Here is a 16,649-nt window from a genome sequence, read left to right on the forward strand (position 1 = left end):
CTCAAGCGATCTGCCTGCCTTGGCCTCTAAAGTGCTGAGATTACAGGCATGAGCCACTGGGCCCAGCAGGTTTAAATTTAAGTTCCTGTTCCTCAGGGTTGGAACCCTGTCTACCTTTCCTCAGCCCTGAGAGCTTTTCAGCCTGGATCAGATGGTCCACGTGACCCTCACCCCCACCAACTCCCTGCAATTCACATGCACTTTCCTTTCTCTTAAATGTGGTCCAGTGTTGGAGTGGGCTTGGAGGAGCTTCCGCATTCTATGCCTTATAAAAGCCACCATCATCACCTGTCCTCCAGAGTGCCTTGTGTTGAGAGTGGCTGGTGAGTGTTCTGAATCCTGGGGGTTCTGTCACCAAACTCCCAGGGAATCCTAGTCTCCGAGGCTGACTCAACAAAGAGGCACTTCTTTGCAGGGAAAATGCCCTCAAACTCATTATGCCTTACTGGTCTTCCTCCTTAACGACCACAAAACAGGTCCCAGTGCTCAATCATTCTCAGGGCTCAACACAGACACCACTGGAACCTGGGTGGGACCAAATGCAGAAACTCTAGAAGCTAAGGGACCTGTGGCCTGCCACCACCACCGGATGTGGATGTAGGCATGCAAGAGCGCTGCTTGCCCAGGGGACGCTCACTTCCCCACTGCTATCCACAGCTCCAAAGCAAGTAAAACAAACTATCGAGGAGGAAGGCAAACAGCCCATGTGCTCCTCGTGTCTTTCTGTTTAGGGATGGGATGGGAAGGCCTGCACGGCTGATACTTCCAGATGTGGAACCCAAACACAGGCAGCTCCTGACAGTTTACCAGCCTGGGCTAAACTCCAGTAGCACCAGGGCCGGCGTGCTCAGTGGAAGTTGATAAAGGAACCACGCTGCAGACCTGTAGGGCTCTGGTCAGAGCGGGGTCGCAGCACACAGCTTTGGGCTCCTTTTTCAGTCTCTGCTCCCCAGCTAGAAATGGGTATGGGGCAGGGAAGGAGAGAAAGCCATACTTAAAACTGAAGGGGATTGCCAAGTGAAAGAAGCCGATCTTGAAAAGGCATAAGCTGTGTGATTCCAACTGCCTGACATTCAGGAAAAGGCAAAACTAGAGAGACAACAGTAGATCCGTGGTTGCCAGGGGCTGGGGGAGGGAGGGGGAGATGACTAGGTGGGGCACAGGGGATTTTTAGGGAGTGAAACTATTATTCTGTGTGATTCTGTAATGGTGGGTAGGTATATGTCATCACACATTTTGTGAAAACCCAGAAAATGTACAACACAAAGAGTGAACCTTAATGTAAACTATGGACTTTACTTAATAATAATGTGTCTATATCGGCTCATCAATTGTAACAGATATACCGCACCAACATAAGATGTTAATAATAGGGGACCCTGGTGGGGTTAAGCGATTTGGGGAAATAGGAATGACAAGTCTGTATATGACCTTTTTGCTTAATTTTTTTCTATAAACCTGAAAGTGTTTTTTAAAAGTGCTATTAATTAAAAGCAAAACAAAGCAAAACAAAACTGGAGCTGGAGGCTTGGGCTCTTCTCCCAGTTCCCTGAGAGGCTTACATGTGGGGTTTGGGATTTGCCTGTGCGATTTCTCAGGCACATCTGTCCACCTTTGGTGTCAGCAGAAGACCTCTTGGGATCTTTATCCCTATTTTTGTTTTTTCTCAGTTTCTAAATCTAGGACCACGTCAGAAGTGACTGAGATACAATTTAAGTCAGATCTGTCCCCCTCTGGGTGAGCATCCAAATGTGTGGTTCCTTACTTCCATGGCCTGTTAACTCTCCAATGGCAGAGACCATCTCTGTCACCTGTGTGCCTGGCACAGGGCCAGCCCTACCAGGCTCTCTGGTGTGTGGGGAACTAAACTGTTTTAAAATTCACCCCCTGTACTTAGCTTGTGGTTCCAAACCAGATCCAACAGAAGTCCGATTCAACTCAGGTTGCTAAGGGAGGAGAGCGGCAAAGTGGATGGCCCAGGCACACTCAGGAAATCCCAGATGAACAACAGGACTGCAAACTGCTGGTGGTATGACAGTGTAAGCTGGGCCCCCTAACATCTCCTAGCCAGGCCTAGCACAGTGCTGTGCACAAAGCAGATGTTCAACAGATTCCTCTTAAGTGAATGATGAGGAAGGGCAGACAGGGCATCCATGCTTACGTTCACCGGCATGGAGCAACCGGTACCCCCGTGGACATTCCTGAGGGCAGTTACCTTGAAGAGAAAAGAAACTGGGCTCTTTCTGTTGCAGCCTTGCACACTGCTTCCTAGCTTCTCTGAAGCAGATGCTGTAACATTAGTATTCTCCGGACATCTCTCCTATTTTCCCCCCATATACATGTACTCCAGAATGCATTTTCTTACATAAATCTATACATAATTATTTCATTTTGTTTGAAACTCCTATTACATCCCTTCTGAGATTCAGTAGAGGCCTGCAAACTAGCAAAAATGAAAAAAAAAATGTGAGCACCACTTACCGACCAGGTTCTATTCTAGGCACTGGGAAGACAGTGAGGAAGAAAACAAAGTCCCTGATTCCGCTGATCTTCAGTCTAGAGGGGAAGCTGGCAATAACCAAAAGAACAAATAAACACGAGCCAGGAGGTGATAATGTGGAGGGAAAGAAATTAGGTTGAAGGGAGAGAGAATGACGGTGGGAGTGCTGTTTAATAAAGCGTGGTCAGGTTCAGGTGACCATGAAGCAAGTGGCCTGAATGAAATGAGGGAGGGTGCTATGCAGGCATCTGGGGAGAAGCCTTCCAGATAGTGGGCAAATGCAAGCACAAATCCCCTGGGAGGAGGTTGCTCAGCCAGTGTGAGGAGCAGGGAGGAGGCTGACATGGCTGTGTGAGGAGGCAAGGGGGGAAGGGGGGCCTCAGGGGGAAGGGGTGAGGAGAGGACCCCTGAGAGGGAAGGAGTGAGGTATTTCGATATTTTCTCAGAATCAAACAGGAAGCCATGGAAGTTCTGAACAGAGAAGGGACATTGTCTAGCTTTTGTTTCAAAAGTGTGACACTGATTTTTCTATGAAGAATAGGTGGAAGCAGAGAGAACACTTAGGAAGCTTATTTTGAGAATCTAAGTCAGAAATGTTGATAGAAGACAGGGCGGTGAGCAGGTACAGAATTCAGGAAACATTCTGAAGGTAAGGCCAATATTATTGGCCAATTTAAAGGAGCATGAGAGAAAGAACAGAGTCAAGGATGACTCCAAGATTTCTGGCACACCTGGTAGAATGGGCTATGCTGAGTTGGGGAAGAAGTGGAGGGGAAGGCTTGGGGGGTTTATCTACCCAGTGACCAGGACCAAGGACTGGCATCAAACGGTGCACCTGAGGCAGGGCTTTGCCCCTCCATGTGCTCCTCTATCTCTCCATCCTCACATTTCTTTCTCTCTGTAAACCTTGAGCCAGTGAGGACTCTATCAGTGGGCTCTCCCACCTGCTTATCCTTCTAGTTGCCCAATCCTTGCAGCAACCCTCCTTCCACTCTGTTCCTCTTTCCTTCCCTAATAATAACAGCCACCTTCTACGGGTTTCTCCCAATGCATTTTATGTGCTTTATGTTAATTATCTTGCCTCTCCTTTGCAATAACCCTAAGAAACTGGTTCTCAGAGTCTACGTAATTTGCCTAGGGTCACATACCTATCGACTGGCAAAGCCAGAATTGAAACCCAGGTTTGTCTGGTTCCAAAGCCTCCCCTCAACCAGGATGCTGCACAGTCTCAAACCTGGAAGTGGCTCCAGAAATATGGCTCCTTCCTGCAACACAGCCATCTTTCCCAGCACTTCACCCTTGTTGTAAAATTCATTCCTGACTTCTGTTCTCTCAGGTGGGAACTCCAGAAACTCCACAGATGCCTTCTGTTCCTTCCTCTCTCAAAAAAGAATGTTAACCAGAATTATTTAGCCATGAGTCCTCTTCCTCTCTCAATTCCTCCTGGACCTGAGACCCTTCATTGCCTGGTCCCACAAGGCCAGGAAAGGCAGCTTGTCTGGAGGGATCCAGGAGGATCTCTGACAATATGACCAAAATGCCTCCAATCCAGGCTCCTGCCCTGAGAAATAAAAACAGAACCACAGAAGCAGATGAATCCCTTGTGCCCAGACTCTAACCTCTGGCCAGTTCCCTATTATTTCTCATCTCCTAACTCATCTTGGGTAAGCACAGAGGCCAACGGCCTTGGGCTTCTGAGGTGAGAAGGCACATCTCACATTTAGAGGAACACTTCTCCCATTTCACTGCTTCCTCATAATGTTCTGAGTAGGCAGTGTATGAAGACAGGGAAATAAAGTCACACTGAGTTTTCATGACCTCATCTCCATTACCCAAGTAGCTGGTCACATAATTATATCTTAAACCCAGGTGTCCTCTGTGCCCCCAAACCCAGAACACCTTGGCTTCAGGTTTTCCATGTTTGTTACAGAAAAACAAGGGACAAGGGTAACTAACTACATGTCCTCTGCAACCAAATTGCCATCACTCTCCTAAGCCAGCAGAGAGGTCTGCGTTGCTGTTCTGCAGGTAACTGCCTGTCGAATTCTTTCTGGTGGCTGCACTATGAGTATTTGCCTGGAAGGTACCATCTTCTGTCAGTTACCTGTCTGTCAAAGCTGCTACTTCCTTCCCCAGGGTGTTTTCTGTACAAGCTGCCACTTCTCCTGACCAGTAACAAGTATCTACTGGGCCAAATATCTTCTCCCCCTCACCCCACCAAGAGCATGGAGGGCCTGCTTGATCAGACTTGCAGAGATCCTAGGAGCAAAAGGATTCATCTGGCAGATGAAGAAGAAGCAGACTCAGGACAGCCAATTCAGACAACATCCCAGGGGAGGGGGGAAAAAATCAAGAGACATATTCTGAGATGAAATCTAAGATGGAGGTTGCTTTCACCATTGCCTGCAAAGTTTGCAGCTGTGCCACAAAGCCACTAGCTGCAAAGTCTGACACCAGCTATGCCACAAAGCCATTGGCTGCAAAGCCTGGCTTCTCTTGTGGGGCTGCTGCTGAGCCATTCAAAATCTCCTAGCTGTAGTCCCAGTTTTAAATTTGAGTCTCTTAATGGCAAGTCTCATAAAGACCTTCACCTACCCCATACACTTGGTCAGCTGTAAAAGAAACAGTTTTCCCAAGCTAGAAGAGCTCTGCTTTGGGAGAAAGCTTGCTTCATTTCTTTTTCATGAAAAACTCGAGTTTTGGACTCAGCAGACCTGCAATGAAATCTTGGCTGTGCCATTTACCAGCTGTGAGACTAAAACAAGTCCCTACAATTATTTAAGCTTCAGCTTCCTTATCTGCGGAATAGGACAATAATGCCTATTTTCACAGCCCTGCTGGGGGATTGCAGAGATAATGCTTGTAGTGCTTTAACACAAGGCCTGGCACACAGTAAGTGCTCACTAAATGGCAGCGACATTTTCTCCATCGCTGGAAGGGCAGCGGAGGCAGGCAGCTCTGCCTCTTTGGCACTGACGAGCTGACCTCAGTTTGTGCTCCAGGTCCACTGTTAATTCCCTAAGCGATGAGGTGAAAGGCTGCATTGGGAGGTTTGCGTCTCCCATGACAAGTGAGAATAATAATTCTTCCCTCACACGATGAAGGGTACCTGCTGCTTGTGTGTGCTACTTCTCTTGGGAGGGAGGCTTGCCACATAAACACAAGGCTTCATTTGTAAAATCAGAAACACAAATTAACCCCATCACAATACCACCTTCAGGCAACCTGTTTAATTCTTTTCACCCACACTGAAGACCTATATGGTGTGTCAGTGACAAAGGGACTGGTTGCCAATGTGAAACCCACCTATAGAAAGCCACCTTGTTGTTCCTCTTTGGGGAGGGAGCTGAGCTCCCCCACCCCCCTTCTCCCATTGTTGAAGACCACCCAGTGAAACTTGCTGGCAAGCTGCCACGGTCCAGACAGGCGAAGCCAGGCCTAACTCTCCAGCCTCCAGCTCTGCAACAGAAGCCTATAGAATGAAAGCACCTGACTGTGGGGCCTTCGCAGATGGCAGACCACCAAAACCCTGAAGGCAGGGTTGCAGGTGATTATTTCAGAAGCCTGTACATTGGATGATCCATTAGACTGTAACTCTTGCCTGTAATACAGCAAATTCGTATATAACTTGTTCACTACAAAACATCCATTCATAATGACACAGGTAAACAACTGTGAATTTCCATACTTGATGTGGTCTCACTTGCAAAAGAGGGCACTGTGTTGACTGATTGCATTTTTAAGTCTCTCTCACTTAGGTACAGCTGTGTAAGAAGGAAGAGCTCCCCTAACGCCACTGTGAAATGATAGTCATAAGACCGAAAACAGAAAGACAGTCAAGTGGGAAAGATGATTTCTGAAATCTTTAAGAGCAGCCTCTGCTTTCATAGAAAAACTAATAAACCCAGAACTCCCCAATTTTCCTCTCCAATTAACTGTGACCCACACCTAATAAACCTGCTAGGATCGTAATATTAGGTAAGCTCAGACTAGTAAAGGCACTTGGCTGGCAGTAATCTGGAAAATACTGGCAGAGCCAGGGAAGGTGGGGGAGGGCTCTCTTCCAAAGTCCAATTCCAACCTAGACTTGGTGGCGGGGGCTCCAAGGCCTCCACAGCCAGTCAGTTCCACAGGCCCCGCTTTCCTCACCTATAGTTCCCATCCTGTGTGCTATTTTCCTCTCAGCAGTCAAGGAGGTTTCTGGGCAACTTTCATGTCCTTAAAATAAATGTCCCCTCACTTGGTACCCTGGGAACGATTTCAGAGCCACAGATGGTAAAACAAATGGCAAATGGAACTGAAAGCTAAAAAGCTGAATTCAGGCATGTATTTCTAGGATTCTCAGCTAAAATCTCATGTAGATGAAAATTTTAAAAAATCACACATTTCTCCTTTTCTCCCGGAAAGCTACTCAATAGTTGGTTTTAGGAACTTAAGACCCAGATTTCTGAGCTTGTGCAGTTAACGCAGATACCGGGTTTTAACTTTCCAAAATGTATTAAAAAAAAATGTTCTGAACATGAAATGTTGGGTCTCCAGCATACTTAGGCCTACCATTCACTGAGGAAAATGAGTTTTAAGGAAGAAAATAATGAACAACACATACAAGGAAAGATAAAAGGACATTTTGGTACTACTGGTCCCATCTCTGCTTTTAAGACTTTTCCTGAGATTGTAATTCCTCTCTCTCAAGAAGTCCTCTCCCTCTCCCATCTCCCATCTCTCTCTCTCTCTCTTTTTTTCTGAGAGAAGGTCTCACTCTGTAGCCCAGGCTGGAGTGCAGTGGCAACATCTCAGCTCACTGCAACTTTGACGTCCTGGGCTCAAGTGATCCTCCCACCTCAGCCTCCCAAGGAGCTGGGATTACAGGCACATGCCACCACGCCCAGCTAGTTTTTGTATTTTTTTTTTTTTTTTTTTTTTGTAGAGACAGAGTTTTGCTATGTTACCCAGGCTGGTCTGGAACTCCTGGGTTCAAGCAGTCTTCCCACCTTGGCCTCCCAAAGTGTTGGGATTACAGGCATGAGCCACCTCGCCAGGCCAAGAAGTCTTTCTTAATGGACCCATTCCAAGTACTTTAACCCTACAGTTTGCATTGCAGTGCTCTGCATTTCCCTTTAGGTCAGTAATAGGATTCTGGATGGAGCATGGGCTCTGGTATTAATTCCTGCCAGCCTACGCCTGGTGCCAGGCACAGAGCAAGCACTCAATAAAAGCTTGTCGAAAGGATGAAGGCACCAACCTCCACATACTTCATCACCTTCATCTTGTCCAAAACTATCCAAACTCACTTTGGAGAAGAATAAACATTCTTTTGCTCTATTTTCCACTGCTCAGCTTCCGGTAATTTTTCTTCAACCCTACCCACTCTACCCATATTATACACTTTCCTGTTGCTAACCAGGAGAATGGGTTGAGACTTTCCTCAACATTTTCTCTGGCAACTGAATTAGGTTAACTGTGTCTTTCTGCTCTGATTTCCTCTTACTGCCCAATAATCCTGTCCCAAACATCAAAGGCCTTCTTTGAAGAGAAGGCCAAATTCACTTTAGGAAAAGAGAAATTATTTCCTAACTTTATTTCAGAAGATGGGAAGAAGCACAATCCCACTGATTTTTGTGAGATAAACATTGCCCAGTACATCAGACCACAAGGCATTTGCTGTGATACCACTGACAGAGACATAAACACATGGCTTTCCTCACCCAAACCTACGCGGGACTTTTTCACAGCAAGCTTGGACTCCAAATCCCATAGTAAACGGTTTGTATCTAACATGTCTGACAGAGCTTGCTGCAGAACAAGGGGGTTCACATAGCCATCACAGGCTTTGACTAAAAGAGCATATGAACCGAACTAGAACTAACCTGAAGTTTAGTCCAGATTCCACTCAAAGTTGAACTTCCAATACTTGAGCATGAGAAAAACTATCTCCAAGTGGTAACACAAAACATGAACAAATGGCTGACCTAATAGGCCAGAGTTATCAGACTGAGCAGAAAACCTCACCTACTTCTTCTACTTTCGAGCTGCTACCCTCAGACGGTATAAATGTTGACAAGATTTCATGGGTCGTGGGTTCCAGGAAGCTTGTTCTGAAACTGAGGAAAAAGAGAATTATCTCATCTTTTGAACAAAATAAACAGTTCTGAAGTATTTGCTTTTTACAAGGTGCATTGCTATAAACCATAGTAATTCCTTATCAATACATTTTATAAATAGGAAAACAGTAGAAAAGTGATTTTTCTAAGACCATAGGCCTCCTGAAACATTCAGTTTCCCAGCTCCTTGCTGAAATGAACAACGGATTAAGAACAATGATTACACTTTACAAAACCATTACCTTTGTGTTCAGCAGTCCATTTTCATCAATAGTCATCAGATATCTCTTAAGATCACATTATAAACAGGCCTCATACAAAATTAGGCTTACATGGAAGGGATTTGGGGTGATAAGACAGAAGCAAGGAAAGAACTCAGCAAAAATCAAGGGTCAGCTACTAGACTGGAGAAGGTGGCTCCTATTGAAGTAATGTCATCATGAGGTAGGACAGAGCTACACAGCAGAACTTTAAGAGGTTAGGATTTTAAACCTAGATTGTTTTAAAGCTGGGTGGTGACCTGATTATAGCACTCATGGAGAATGGGTGGGATGGTCATAGGTTGGCACTGGGGGGCCCAGCTACGTGCCAGTAACAATTGTCAAGGGCATCAACAAGTGTGGTGGTGGCAGGAATGAAAAAGATGGTGGAGTAATAAAAGGAAGGGCAGGAAAGAGCAGGCAAACTTGGGGAAGGTATCTAACTGGGTGGCAGTAGAGATGTAGGAATAGATTAGTTCAGTGGTTTGAGTCAGTGTGAATGGAGTTCACAGGCAGAGCTTAGATCCCAACCCCAGTTTCCTAACCCTCCTAAAGGCAGTGCCATTTGAGATGGATCCTCTAAACCTTCCTTCCTGCATTCCACCTCCTCTCTATCCGTTACCAACCCTGAGGGCTCCAATGAAGCAAAACCTTCTCTAGGCAAGCTTTTCATAAACATGGGTTTATAGATTAAAAACAAACACCCTCTCCCATCCCACCCCCTAACCCCAAATATTTGAGTCAACCTCATAAATTATGAAAATGTTACATGTTAAGGCTCCATGTGGGAGCACACTTAGGATTTGGGTCTTTCCGACCAACAGCAAAGTAGCTGGCTACATCTGTTCTCTGAGAGTCTATAGTCAAAAATGTAGAGACACTTCAGGGCTGTCTGACAACAGAAGTTTATACTCTTATCACAACTATGTAAAAAGTATGTATGTACATGATGAGCAACACAAGTCAATGGGATTGTGGATAATTTTAAAACCATTTTCTTAATTAGAAGTGGATGCTCGTGCAATAAAAACAAACTGAGGAGGAACCATCCTTTGACTAAGAAAGCTTACTCTCCTGGGACAAGGAAGCTTTCAGCCTGGTGCCTGATGCACTAAAAATGTTTGCTGAATTGAATTATGGACATGACAAGAAGTTACATATGTTAAGAGTAAATAGATTTTTCTAAATGGAACATATTATTTTCTTTCCTCTCCCTCCCAAATTTCGATTCTTTTCTCCTGTCCCATATTTTCTCAGACAGCAAGAGGGCTTAGAGCTTGGAGGAAAGAAAGCAACTTCCAAATATATAATATCTTTTGGTGCCAAGTTAATATTTTCTTATTCAGAGGCCACAAGGTATTGGACAGCAATTATTTTGTGCACCTGAGTTTTCTGTTGTAGTTTGAAAGACACAGAGATAAACCCTAATTCATTAACCACAGCAGCGGCTTTGCCAAAATTTGAACCCAGACCCCCTAGGGCACATGGAACACTGTGACACATCAGGCTCACTTCTTGCCCTCCTTTTTCAAACTGTGGGGGGTCCATGTGAAAGTCAACTGAATTATTTCATGGGTAAAATCTCTTATTCATTCTTTGGGCAAGGAAACCATGTTGTTGAAGAGAGCTGGGATCCCAAACACTTGAAAAAAGCACTTCAAAGAAAGGAAAATCTCTGGACCCATTTGGAGGGTGGAAAGGAACATAAATCACACTGCTTATCATGAGCTGGCTCACCGATTAACAGCTAAGCAGAGTCCTCTCTGTTTTTTCCCCACACCCTCCCTCTCCAGTTGTAGTCAAAGAACCAGCCATCCTGGCTTCTAGCAACCTCTTTTCCCAAGTAAAGCCAGTGGCCTATGGCGTGGGGGACAATTGCTCCCTAGCAAATGTCTCTTGCAGTGATGTCCTTCTGACGTATCTCCATAGAGGACAAAAGAGACAGTGTCTGAGGTCTCAATCCTCAGGCTTCATAGGTGTGGAGACACCCTCCAGCCTCCTTAAGGGCCAAATTCTGAGTGATAAATCTATACAGGGGAGGGCAGTGTCAGCAAAGTGGCCCAATGAGGCAACTCTTTTTTTCTTTCATTTTACCTCTTTGCATAAACTCATTTGAAAAACTCATATAGCAGGAAAAGAATAACTCCGCTGCTGTTTCTACCCGGCCTCTGTCCCACTGACCCCAAGGTGCTTCCAGATGACCACGAGAAGCTTCTGGGTCTCAATTACGAGACCATTAAAAAGTACCAATTATAAGACCTCAGAAATGTTTCTGGGAAACCTGTTACACACCTCAAAATGGCTAACCTCTTGCCTCAGATTTACTTTAAGTTCAGAAAACAGGTCACCCAGATGTATGGGCATCCTAGCCCCCACACGCAGCCCAACAAGACTGTGGTTTAATATTTTCCATGCTGCCCTTGAGAAAACGAAGATTGATTTATTGGCTGTAACCAAAGGGACGAAAAAAAACCATCAGAGAGCTGGGCTGCCTGTTTAGGCTCCAGTCGTGGAATAAATCAGAAATGTTTGCACGCTGAAGAAGTTTTAAAATGACATTCATCCAATGGTCAATGTGTACAGAGTTCTGGACAACAAAGAACTAGGTGGCAAATGTGTGCTGGGCACAGTGCATCTGCAGGTGGCACAAGGGCCTGAAACCAAAATATAATCTTCACTCAGTCCACTCAAAGAGGTAACTCCGGGTCAAAAACTTACGCGAACCCATTTGAACTTGCAGAGAAGGGATGCGGGAAGCAGCAGAACACCCCACCACACCCAAAAAGTGCCTGTTTGGGATTGCTGGTGTGTGGTTTCGGTATTCTTAGCTCTACTGCCACATCTCTGGGGGAGTACAACTCTGTTCCAAGCAACTCTGGCACTGCCACCCGCATCCCCAAAACAAAACTCAGTCAAACAAATCCCCAAGGCTCCATTAACTCCTTCAGGTCCACCTGCTTCCCATCCCTCAGCATTCTCCCATCACCTGGAAAAGCAAATTAATACTGAGCATCCTGAAAGTCAAGCAGGCTCTTCCATACTCCTTAAGAAAATTCTTCCTGGGTTCCCTGCCCTCCCCACAGCCCCGTCCCACTGGTTCCAGAGATTGATTTCCCACACCTTCTCACAGTTACATCAACAAAAACTCCAAGAGCACAACCCCAGGAGGACGCTGCTGGCGCGAACACACACACACGCGCGCGCACACTCACATACACGCACACACGAACACACACACACCTCTCACCGTTGCCCCAGCCCCTCACACACCTCGGGCCACTCGGCTTCAGGCTCGCCCCTCTGCGCCAACAGCTAGGGATGCTTCCCTCAGGCTTCATCGCTCCCGGTCCGCTGAGTCCCTCATTTTAGTGTTTTTCCTTTAGAAGACGCCAACTATGAGAAACCCTCACCCTCCGAAGAGGCCGAGTGCGTGTTGAGTGACTGCACGCATTTGCCGCCACGCCTCGGGTTCTCCCCACGGCCTGGCGCATGGGGCCGGGGCGCTGGTGTCAACCTTCGGGGGAAGTTTGGGAGGCTGGCCGGGTCCTTCTTCCACCCGAGAAGCTTCCGGGAACCGCGGGGGCGAAACCACCATCGCCCGGCTCCACCGTTGCGGCAGGGAACCAGATGCGGCGCCCCTGGGCCCGGCAACGGCTCGCAGCGGCTGCAGCCCCCGGGACCCCCGCCGCCCGCCTCGCCCCAACTTCTCCGCCCGGCGCCCGGCGCGCCCAGCCTCGGCCGCAGCTCCCAGCCCCGGGCGCCCGGCCGAGCGCTCGGAATCGGCTCCAGACCCCGGCACCTCCCCCGGCAGTCACTCGCTGGCGGTGCCTCGGCCTGCGGCCGCCTCCTGCCCCCTCTTCTCCCCGAACCAACAATAAACACAACTTTTTATGAAAAGAAAACAAACTTCAGCGACGTGACTCACCTCTGCTGCAGCCCGCGCCTGGGGAGGGCGAGCCGGGGCCCGGGGGCCAGCGTGGTGGGCGCAGAGGGAGCCACACAGCGCCGCGCCGCACGGACACACAACACGCACGGTGACACCGGGGACACACAACACGGGCGAGCGGCAGCGGCTGGAGCAACAAAGGAGCCCCGGACGTAGAAGTTGCCGGCCGTAGAGGGAGGGCGCGTGCGGGCGCGTGTGGCTGTGGCGGGCGTGAGGTTGTGCGCGCCGTGTGTGCGCCTGTGTCTTTTCTGTGTGTGTGTGCGCGCGTGTGTGTGTGTCTGTGCGCGCGCGGCGGCTGACACCGGCAGGCCGGGGCTCAGGGTCCCCGCGGCAGGAAGCGGCGGCCGCGGCGGCGGCAGCAGGACAAGGCAAGGGACGCCGCGCCCAGCGCACCCGGTCCCTCCATATGGAAGAAGCTTTTTGGATGACTGAACTCGCAAACAATTCCCTCTTTTGCTTCTCCTGCCTAGGAGCCTCCCATTACCGCGCGAGGAGGAGGAGGGGGGAGTGGAGGAGGCGGGAAGGAGGGGGAGGAGCAAAATGGAGCAAAGTAAAAGTCTTGGAAAGGAAGCTGGAAAAAAAAAAGTCCCCCAAACTCTAGGGCAGTTTTCCCGTTAACACCCACTTTTTGCTGTGCCTCAGACCCGCGCTCTCCTCCAACTTCTTTTTCTTTCTCATACCAAAAGCACCATCTCCCTTTTCCCCGAACCCAGGGGCTCCCCTGAAGCCCCCACTTTCTCTTTAGCTTCACCTCGCACCCTTGCTCTTCCATGTACAATCCTTCCCTCCTTTCTTCCAGTCTCTTCCAAAACTTTCCTGACACCCACCTCTCAATGGTCTTATTCTGCAAGACAAACTGTTGGATAAATCATTAAAAGCAAACTCATCAGAAAATGGGACAGCGGCGGTGGAGAAAATGATAAGGAAACCAGTCTCAGGGAAGCCTTAACGCAGCCTCCCGCGACCCCCTCGGTCGGTTGGGGCGGGTTTGCCGCGTCCTCCATTGACAGCGCCCTGACCTCCATTCATCATCCCAGGATGGAGCGGCGAGGAATGGGGAGGGAGAGCTGGGGCTGGGGCTGGGGCTGGAGGCATGGGCCTGGGGTGCTAGTGGCCACAGAAAAGTTAGTTACCTATGCGTGTGTATGTGTACGCGCACGCGCGCGTGTGTGTTGGTCAGAAAACATTCAGAGCAGTGGTTCTCAAACTTGAGCTGTAGCGGGACTCCCTGGAAGGCTTGCTAAATCCCTTTGCTGGGCCCCACCTCCAGAGTTTCTGATTCAGTAGGTGGACCTTGGAATTTGCATTTAAAATAGGTTCCCAGGTGATGCTGATGCTGCTGGTCAGGGGCCACGTTTTACAAACTACTTTTCCAGGGCAGTGAGAAGGCAAATGCTGAGTTGGTGGCAAATTGGATTCCCTTCTTATTCTTTAGGAATGAAACACAGGTTGTGAACGGTCATCCATTCCATATCTTCATTGCAGCTGAGAAAACCAAGACCCAGCAGGGCTAAGCCATTTGTTTCAAGTGAACTGGGAGTTTGTGCCAAGGTGGTGAGGAAGCTGTCCTGGAAATAAGACAGGCAGCCTAGTAGTAGGGTGAATGGGGGTGCTGCCTTCCCTGTGTGGCAGGACAGCTGCACTGGGAGTCAGGAAACCACTGTGACTTTGATAAAGTCACTTAACCTTTCTGGGCCTCTGGGGGTTTTGTGTGTGTATGTGTGTGTGTGTGTGTGTTTTGTGTGTGTGTTTTGTTTGTGTGTTTGTTTTTTGACAGAGTCTCACTCTGTCGCTCAGGCTGTAGTGGTGCAATCTCGGTTCACTGCAACACCTGCCTCCTGAATTCAAGAGATTCTCCAGCGTCAGCCTCCCAAGTAGCTGGGATTACAAGCACCTGCCACCATGCCCGGCTAATTTTTGTATTTTTAGTAGAGACAAGGTTTCACCATGCTGTCCAGGCTGGTCTTGAACACCTAGCCTCAAGTGATCTACCCACCTCAGCCTCCCAAAGTGCTAAAATTACAGGCGTGAGCCACCTCACCCTGCCCTGTTGTGTTTTTTATTGATTTGTTTCTTGTCAGTAAACATACATACTTTACACTGAGTATATGACTCGAATTGAATCTGAACCAGAAGACCTTTACAAAGGAAACATAAATGTATTTTATCCCATATTTTGCACTATTTTTTTCTCCTGTATTTAGTCATTCAGGCGGAAGCCAATTTCCTTCTTGATTTATCAAGTACTTTCAGCTCTGTGCCTGGATTCTTAGGCATGTTCCTCTGACAAAATGGATCTGGAGGACAATCCATTTTCAGCAAGAAGGTGAAAAGGACTCTGAACCCCTTCTGTGAATTATCCACCTACATTTTTCTTTTCCTATTTAATCATCCTAATTTTCCTTCCCTTTTAATCTCTAACACTCTCTCCCAACATTCTCAAAGACCTATTTTTCTTCCCAGCCAATGACTATATTAGCTTCCACTTTCTTTTGTCCTCCTTCTGAGGCACAATTCGGGACTACAAGGCCTGGGGTCCACCCTGGGTACAGAACTTTTAATTCCCCCAAGGGAATGGGTCAACCAGCTTCCTCTGCAGTGATAACACTCCTTGTCCCCAGGGCCCCAAGCGGCATATCCAGCCTTGTTTTTCAAAGATGATTCTAAGTACCACTCAATGACAATGTGATGCATGAAGGTCTCAGATGCATTCTTCTATATTCCTGTATATTCTATTCATTGCTTGACATCTCAAAGATATCTTCTACCCCTTCTGTCATCTTTCTCCTAGGACTCTCCATTCTCTTACTCTGGTCTTTGGGTCTACACAGCACTAGGCTCTGAGTTAAAGCATCAGAACACAACAGAACACAAAGAATGTAACAGTCCCTACCAACACCATTTAGCGGGGAGAATGACCCACTGGCTCCTTCCTTCATGCATACAGGCTACTCACCTCTCTCTCTCTCTCTCTCTCTAAATCTGGCTCTGTTGCCCAGGGTGGACTGCAGTGGCATGATCTTGGCTCACTGCAACCTCCACCTCCGCGATTCAAGCAATTCTCCTTGCCTCAGCCTCCTGAGTAGCTGGGATTACAGGCGCCCACCACAACGCCTGGCTGCCTGGCTAATTTCTTTCTTTCTTTTTTTTTTTTTTTTAGTAGTAGAGACGGGTTTCACCATGTTGACCAGGCTGGTCTCGAACTCCTGACCTCAGGTGATCTGCCCTCAGCCTCCCAGAGAAGTGCTGGGGTTACAGGCATGAGCCACTGCACCCGGCCTGCTGCTCACCTTTCTTATCGTTTAGGCAGAATGCAGATCACAGCTTAATAAAGAGGACAATTCTGCTGACGGCATCAAGCACACTGTTGGTACCTCAGATATGTGTATTGTTTTTATTGCTCTTTGTATTAATGTGATTGTGTTTATTACTACTAGTCCTGTAAGAACAACGTGTCTCTGAATTTTCTCCCCACTCCATCTTGCCTGGAGGGTATTTCTTGCCTAATCCCCTCCTCCCCTTTCAATTAGTTTCTCTATCCTAACCCACCCCACCCCACTCCAGCATCCCTAGCCATTTCAAAACAGTTAGGTGGAGTCTGGATTTTGTAAGGTGCTTTTTGCTACTGTCCATTCTGTTGATGGTGATTTACCTCTAGCACCTTGCTTTCTTGGAAATTTTATGGGCCTCCACCAAGAAGGAAGCATTTGGTATGGAAGTGATCATCACATTAATTTATAATGCTTGGTTGGGGGAAGGAGTGGGGAGGTAAGTAGGGATTGTAGGTCTATATAAGTCACTATGTTGCTAGGCTGTGCAGAATAAACTGAAAGGAATTCAGT

The 16,649-nt window shown here is 47.7% G+C and overlaps 1 protein-coding gene across 9 annotated transcripts in view; it reads right to left on the reverse strand.

Moving 5' to 3' along the window:
- The window catches only part of BOC (BOC cell adhesion associated, oncogene regulated), a 247,391-nt gene that overhangs the window by 62,238 nt on the left and 168,504 nt on the right, over positions 1–16,649 (reverse strand). For 2 of the 9 annotated variants that reach the window (XM_033211265.1, XM_033211260.1), the window contains exons 1-2: positions 12,787–13,335; positions 8,514–8,601 (exon numbers count right to left, since the gene is read on the reverse strand). The gene's annotated coding sequence lies outside the window, so the exon portion shown is untranslated. Of the gene's footprint in view, positions 1–8,367; positions 8,602–12,131; positions 12,700–12,786; positions 13,336–16,649 lie in introns of those variants that run through there. The other 7 variants (XM_033211258.1, XM_033211264.1, XM_033211259.1 and 4 more) reach the window with 6 other exon arrangements.

This window comes from Trachypithecus francoisi, unplaced genomic scaffold (assembly GCF_009764315.1).
Source record: "Trachypithecus francoisi isolate TF-2019V2 unplaced genomic scaffold, Tfra_2.0 Lachesis_group0, whole genome shotgun sequence".
Lineage (NCBI taxonomy): Eukaryota > Metazoa > Chordata > Mammalia > Primates > Cercopithecidae > Trachypithecus > Trachypithecus francoisi.